The sequence below is a fragment of the Oncorhynchus gorbuscha genome, unplaced genomic scaffold (assembly GCF_021184085.1).
Source record: "Oncorhynchus gorbuscha isolate QuinsamMale2020 ecotype Even-year unplaced genomic scaffold, OgorEven_v1.0 Un_scaffold_1995, whole genome shotgun sequence".
Lineage (NCBI taxonomy): Eukaryota > Metazoa > Chordata > Actinopteri > Salmoniformes > Salmonidae > Oncorhynchus > Oncorhynchus gorbuscha.
The window spans coordinates 9932-17500 of NW_025746616.1; the positions used below are offsets into that span (position 1 = coordinate 9932).

At 45.6% G+C, this 7569-nt stretch overlaps 1 protein-coding gene across 1 annotated transcript in view; it reads left to right on the forward strand.

The window, feature by feature from the left end:
* Positions 1–311: 311 nt before the first annotated feature.
* LOC124024757 (YTH domain-containing protein 1-like) overlaps positions 312–7569 on the forward strand; it is a gene marked incomplete at its 3' end in the record, with an annotated part of 11396 nt that continues 4138 nt past the window's right edge. The window contains exon 1 of the mRNA XM_046338539.1: positions 312–573. The remainder of the gene's footprint in view (positions 574–7569) is intronic.

A 7569-nucleotide genomic window follows, 5' to 3' on the forward strand; every position in this document is an offset into this window, starting at 1 on the left:
GACGCGTCAACAGAGATGTTCGCATGTTACAGAGATTTCTGTAAGTGTTCAGCTGACACTCTAGGATTCTTCTGAACCCTCATTGAGCATTCTGCGCTGTCATCTTTGCAGTCATATTTGCAGGACGGCCACTCCTTTTAATGTAGCCTATATTTACAGTAACTAAGCAAGTCAGTTAAAGAACAAATTATTATTTATGAAGACAGTCTACCACCGGCCAAACCCGGACAACGCTGAGCCAATTGTGCGCCGACCTATGGGACTCCCAATCACGGCCGGATGTGATACAGCCTGGAATAGAACCAGGGACTGTAGTGACGCCTCTTGCGCTGAGATGTAGTGCCTTAGACCGCTGCGCCACTCTGGGAGCCCCATAACAGAGATGGTAACAACACAGTAAATGTGCAAGAGGGACAACTAGTTGCTAAAGCTAGCGCTTTGATTGGAGCGTTTCGCTTCCGCAGCTGCGCAGACACGAGGGACCTGGCTGGAGCTGTCATCTGGAAAGGGAGGAGAGGAACAGAAGAGAATAACGAAATAAACGCAGCGAGGACGCGAACACTCAAGAAAGAGGTGAGTGAATGTGGAATGTCCAGAATGCATTGCTCTTGAATAAAGGAGTTGCGTGTCACCGTTATAACGGACACAACGACTAGAAACAGTTACGTGTCTCTGGCGTGAATAGGAACTTTTCCCCCTATTCCTTTAGGCAAACGCGTCGGTGTTTGGTCGAGTTGGGGGGTTTGATGTGTTGTAAAGTCTAGGGGAGAGAAGGAGATAAGAGACGAGGGCCTGCGACGACCAGATGAGCACGTCTCTCTCTCACCTCTGTCTCAACCATGAACAACTTTCTCTTGTTTCTCTCCAGACAACAGTTTAGCTCTACATTGAACTGTAGACTGTGTGTGTGTGTGTGTGTTTGTGGAATTGGTGAGCCTTTATCTAGAGCTGCGCGGTTTGTAGAAATCATTCACAGGGCTGTGCTTTGCAACCCGAGATAAAGACCGTTTCAGGTTGGGTATCCGTAGAGTATCCCCACTTGAAACGTTTTTTTTTTTACCTCGGTGCTTTGCAACAAACCGTGGAGCCAAACATTGTGCGCCGCCCGGTTGTGGGTTAAACTAACGGAGTAGTAGTCAGGTTCGTTAAGAGGTAGTCTTCTCCACGGTGTCGGTAGTATATTGCGCTGTGGTTACACCGTTTCCCTGTCAGTGTGATGGTGGACTGTAGACTAGTTAGACCACAGGCACCATTGACTATTTCCTTGACTATTTATAGGGAGCAGCGCTACTCTGTGGATGTGAGTTGAGTCTTGGGACGTTAAGGAGACTAAGTCTACTGACTACCATGTTATCGCTACTAACTAGTCTTGTCATGCATTGAATGTGAATGCGTTTCATGGGATGTTAACAGTGTTGTTGATGTCCTCACTCTGTGATGCTATTCACAGCTGTGTGTTGCAGTAGGTCACGTTTTGAGGCGACCCGAATTCAACAAATTCACATAGAGATCCCTCTGCACAGTCTACCCTCCTCTTATCTATAATAATCTAGTTTTGTAGACTAGCCCCCTCTGCACAGTCTCCTCCTTTATCTATAATAATCTAGTTTTGTAGACTAGCCCCTCTGCACAGTCTCCCCTCCTCTTCTCTATAATAATCTAGTTTTGTAGACTAGCCCCCTCTGCACAGTCTCCCCTCCTCTTCTCTATAATAATCTAGTTTTGTAGACTAGCCCCCTCTGCACAGTCTACCCTCCTCTTATCTATAATAATCTAGTTTTGTAGACTAGCCCCCTCTGCACAGTCTACCTTCCTCTTCTCTATAATAATCTAGTTTTGTAGACTAGCCCCGTCTGCACAGTCTACCCTCCTCTTATCCATAATAATCTAGTTTTGTAGACTAGCCTACCTGCACAGTCTACCCTCCTCTTCTCTATAATAATCTAGTTTTGTAGACTAGCCCCCTCTGCACAGTCTCCCCTCCTCTTATCTATAATAATCTAGTTTTGTAGACTAGCCTACCTGCACAGTCTCCCCTCCTCTTATCCCTTGGCACATCTAAAGCTTTTTATTGTAGGGTGTTGCTGTAGGCCACCAAGTGCTAACAGTCAGTGTCTAAATAATATGTGTGAAATGCTTGATAGTGTTTGTGATTTAAACAGAGATGTTAACAGACTTGATAGTGTTTGTGATTTAAACAGAGATGTTAACAGACTTGATAGTGTTTGTGATTTAAACAGAGAGGTTAACAGACTTGATAGTGTTTGTGATTTAAACAGAGATGTTAACAGACTTGATAGTGTTTGTGATTTAAACAGAGAGCTCTACTTTGTAATCTGGTTCAGGGATTAATCAACTGAATATGGACTGTGTTTTCATTCAGGTTATTAATCAACCCTCTCAACAGGAAGCTTCTCACTGCAACCAGTGTCTGTAATCTGGTTCAGGTTATTAATCAACCCACTCAACAGGAAGCTTCTCACTGTAACCAGTGTCTGTAATCTGGTTCAGGTTATTAATCAACCCTCTCAACAGGAAGCTTCTCACTGTAACCAGTGTCTGTAATCTGGTTCAGGTTATTAATCAACCCACTCAACAGGAAGCTTCTCACTGTAACCAGTGTCTGTAATCTGGTTCAGGTTATTAATCAACCCACTCAACAGGAAGCTTCTCACTGTAACCAGTGTCTGTAATCTGGTTCAGGTTATTAATCAACCCACTCAACAGGAAGCTTCTCACTGTAACCAGTGTCTGTAATCTGGTTCAGGTTATTAATAATCCCACTCAACAGGAAGCTTCTCACTGTAACCAGTGTCTGTAATCTGGTTCAGGTTATTAATCAACCCACTCAACAGGAAGCTTCTCACTGTAACCAGTGTCTGTAATCTGGTTCAGGTTATTAATCAACCCACTCAACAGGAAGCTTCTCACTGTAACCAGTGTCTGTAATCTGGTTCAGGTTATTAATCAACCCACTCAACAGGAAGCTTCTCACTGTAACCAGTGTCTGTAATCTGGTTCAGGTTATTAATCAACCCTCTCAACAGGAAGCTTCTCACTGTAACCAGTGTCTGTAATCTGGTTCAGGTTATTAATCAACCCTCTCAACAGGAAGCTTCTCACTGTAACCAGTGTCTGTAATCTGGTTCAGGTTATTAATCAACCCACTCAACAGGAAGCTTCTCACTGTAACCAGTGTCTGTAATCTGGTTCAGGTTATTAATCAACAGGAAGCTTCTCACTGTAACCAGTGTCTGTAATCTGGTTCAGGTTATTAATCAACCCTTCTCAACAGGAAGCTTCTCACTGTAACCAGTGTCTGTAATCTGGTTCAGGTTATTAATCAACCCACTCAACAGGAAGCTTCTCACTGTAACCAGTGTCTGTAATCTGGTTCAGGTTATTAATCAACCCACTCAACAGGAAGCTTCTCACTGTAACCAGTGTCTGTAATCTGGTTCAGGTTATTAATCAACAGGAAGCTTCTCACTGTAACCAGTGTCTGTAATCTGGTTCAGGTTATTAATCAACCTTCTCACTCAACAGGAGGTTAGCTTCTCACTGTAACCAGTGTCTGTAATCTGGTTCAGGTTATTAATCAACCCACTCAACAGGAAGCTTCTCACTGTAACCAGTGTCTGTAATCTGGTTCAGGTTATTAATCAACCCTCTCAACAGGAAGCTTCTCACTGTAACCAGTGTCTGTAATCTGGTTCAGGTTATTAATCAACCCACTCAACAGGAAGCTTCTCACTGTAACCAGTGTCTGTAATCTGGTTGAGGTTATTAATCAACCCAGGAAGCTTCTCACTGTAACCAGTGTCTGTAATCTGGTTCAGGTTATTAATCAACCCACTCAACAGGAAGCTTCTCACTGTAACCAGTGTCTGTAATCTGGTTCAGGTTATTAATCAACCCACTCAACAGGAAGCTTCTCACTGTAACCAGTGTCTGTAATCTGGTTCAGGTTATTAATCAACCCTCTCAACAGGAAGCTTCTCACTGTAACCAGTGTCTGTAATCTGGTTCAGGTTATTAATCAACCCACTCAACAGGAAGCTTCTCACTGTAACCAGTGTCTGTAATCTGGTTCAGGTTATTAATCAACCTACCAGGGTGTTCACAAACAACCACAGGGATTAATATTGATCACATGTTTACTGTAGAACTGTGTTCTGAAGGTGTATCAGTACCCATTGGATGCAGTGATCACAATATAATGACTAGTCAACCAGCACAGCCTATCACTAGTCTACCTGCTAGTCAACCAGCACAGCCTATCACTAGTCTACCTGCTAGTCAACCAGCACAGCCTATCACTAGTCTACCTGCTAGTCAACCAGCACAGCCTATCACTAATCTACCTGCTAGTCAACCAGCACAGCCTATCACTAGTCTACCTGCTAGTCTACCTGCTAGTCAACCAGCACAGTCTATCACTAGTCTACCTGCTAGTCTACCTGCTAGTCTACCTGCTAGTCTACCTGCTAGTCAACCAGCACAGCCTATCACTAGTCTACCTGCTAGTCAACCAGCACAGCCTATCACTAGTCTACCTGCTAGTCTACCTGCTAGTCTACCAGCTAGTCAACCAGCACAGCCTATCACTAGTCAACCAGCACAGCCTACCTGCTAATCTACCTGCTAGTCAACCAGCACAGCCTATCACTAGTCTACCTGCTAGTCTACCTGCTAGTCAACCAGCACAGTCTATCACTAGTCTACCTGCTAGTCTACCTGCTAGTCAACCAGCACAGTCTATCACTAGTCTACCTGCTAGTCTACCTGCTAGTCTACCTGCTAGTCAACCAGCACAGCCTATCACTAGTCTACCTGCTAGTCTACCTGCTAATCTACCTGCTAGTCAACCAGCACAGTCTATCACTAGTCTACCTGCTAGTCTACCTGCTAGTCAACCAGCACAGTCTATCACTAGTCTACCTGCTAGTCTACCTGCTAGTCAACCAGCACAGCCTATCACTAGTCTACCTGCTAATCTACCTGCTAGTCAACCAGCACAGTCTATCACTAGTCTATCACTAGTCTACCTGCTAGTCTACCTGCTAGTCTACCTGCTAGTCTACCTGCTAGTCTACCTGCACAGTCTATCACTAGTCTACCTGCTAGTCTACCTGCTAGTCTACCTGCTAGTCTACCTGCTAGTCAACCAGCACAGCCTATCACTAGTCTACCTGCTAGTCAACCAGCACAGCCTATCACTAGTCTACCTGCTAGTCTACCTGCTAGTCTACCTGCTAGTCTACCAGCTAGTCTACCTGCTAGTCTACCTGCTAGTCAACCAGCACAGCCTATCACTAGTCTACCTGCTAGTCTACCTGCTAGTCTACCTGCTAGTCTACCTGCACAGTCTATCACTAGTCTACCTGCTAGTCTACCTGCTAGTCTACCTGCTAGTCTACCTGCTAATCTACCTGCTAATCTACCTGCTAATCTACCTGCTAGTCTACCAGCTAATCTACCTGCTAGTCAACCTGCTAGTCTACCTGCTAGTCTACCTGCTAATCTACCTGCTAGTCAACCTGCTAGTCTACCTGCTAGTCTACCTGCTAATCTACCTGCTAGTCTACCTGCTAGTCTACCTGCTAGTCTACCTGCTAGTCTACCTGCTAATCTACCTGCTAGTCTACCTGCTAGTCTACCAGCAATCTATCACTAATCTACCTGCTAGTCTACCTGCTAGTCTACCTGCTAGTCAACCAGCACAGTCTATCCACACTCATGTCCATGTCAAACCTGCTAGTCTACCTGCTAGTCTACCTGCTAATCTACCTGCTAGTCTACCTGCTAGTCTACCTGCTAATCTACCTGCTAGTCTACCTGCTAGTCTACCTGCTAGTCAACCAGCACAGTCTATCCGCACTCATGTCCATGTCAAACCTGCTAGTCTACCTGCTAGTCTACCTGCTAGTCTACCTGCTAATCTACCTGCTAGTCTACCTGCTAGTCTACCTGCTAGTCTACCTGCTAATCTACCTGCTAGTCTACCTGCTAATCTACCTGCTAATCTACCTGCTAGTCTACCTGCTAGTCTACCTGCTAGTCTACCTGCTAATCTACCAGCACAATCTACATGCTAGTCTACCTGCTAGTCTACCTGCTAGTCTACCTGCTAGTCTACCTGCTAGTCTACCTGCTAGTCTACCTGCTAGTCTACCTGCTAGTCTACCTGCTAGTCTACCTGCACAGCCTATCCTGCACAGCCTATCTGCACTCATGTCCATGTCAAACCTGCTAGTCTACCTGCTAGTCTACCTGCTAATCTACCTGCTAGTCAACCAGCACAGCCTATCACTAGTCTACCTGCTAGTCTACCTGCTAGTCTACCTGCTAGTCTACCTGCTAATCTACCTGCTAGTCTACCTGCTAGTCTACCTGCTAGTCTACCTGCTAGTCTACCTGCTAGTCTACCTGCTAATCTACCTGCTAGTCTACCTGCTAGTCTACCTGCTAGTCTACCTGCTAATCTACCTGCTAGTCTACCTGCTAGTCTACCTGCTAGTCTACCTGCTAATCTACCTGCTAGTCTACCTGCTAATCTACCTGCTAGTCAACCAGCACAGCCTATCCAGCACAGCCTATCACTAGTCTACCTGCTAGTCTACCTGCTAGTCTACCTGCTAGTCTACCTGCTAATCTACATGCTAGTCTACCTGCTAGTCTACCTGCTAGTCTACCTGCTAGTCTACCTGCTAATCTACCTGCTAGTCTACCTGCTAGTCTACCTGCTAGTCTACCTGCACAGCCTATCCACACTCATGTCCATGTCAAAGGACCAATGACCACCAACATGTGAACTTCATAGAATCATGTTAAATAAGGTGTCAAATGACTAATGACCACCAACATGTGAACTTCATAGAATCATGTTAAATGTGTCAAATGAAAAGCTAATAGTCTAGAAAACATCTCTTAAAAAGAGCCAATCAGAGGGCCAAGAGTCACGAGCCACTCAGAGGGCCAAGAGTCACGAGCCACTCAGAGGGCCAAGAGTCACGAGCCAATCAGAGGGCCAAGAGTCACGAGCCAATCAGAGGGCAAAGAGTCACGAGCCACTCAGAGGGCCAAGAGTCACGAGCCACTCAGAGGGCCAAGAGTCACGAGCCAATCGTTGCTTTGGTACACTTTCCTGGTTCAATCAGAGGGCCAAGAGTCACGAGCCAATCAGAGGGCCAAGAGTCACGAGCCAATCGTTGCTTTGCCAGTCGATGCTGTGACTACTGTCTCTGACTGTGTCGAGAGGAGTCACTAGCCAATCGTTGCTGTGACTACTGTCTCTGACTGCGTGGAGAGACTCCATTCTATCTGAATCAGTGTGTCATGTCATTGCTGAGACTCCATTCTATCTGAGTCAGTGTGTCATGTCATCGCTGAGACTCCATTCTATCTGAGTCAGTGTGTCATGTCATCGCTGAGACTCCATTCTATCTGAGTCAGTGTGTCATGTCATCGCTGAGACTCCATTCTATCTGAGTCAGTGTCATCGCTGAGACTCCATTCTATCTGAATCAGTGTGTCCTGTCATCGCTGAGACTCCATTCTATCTGAATC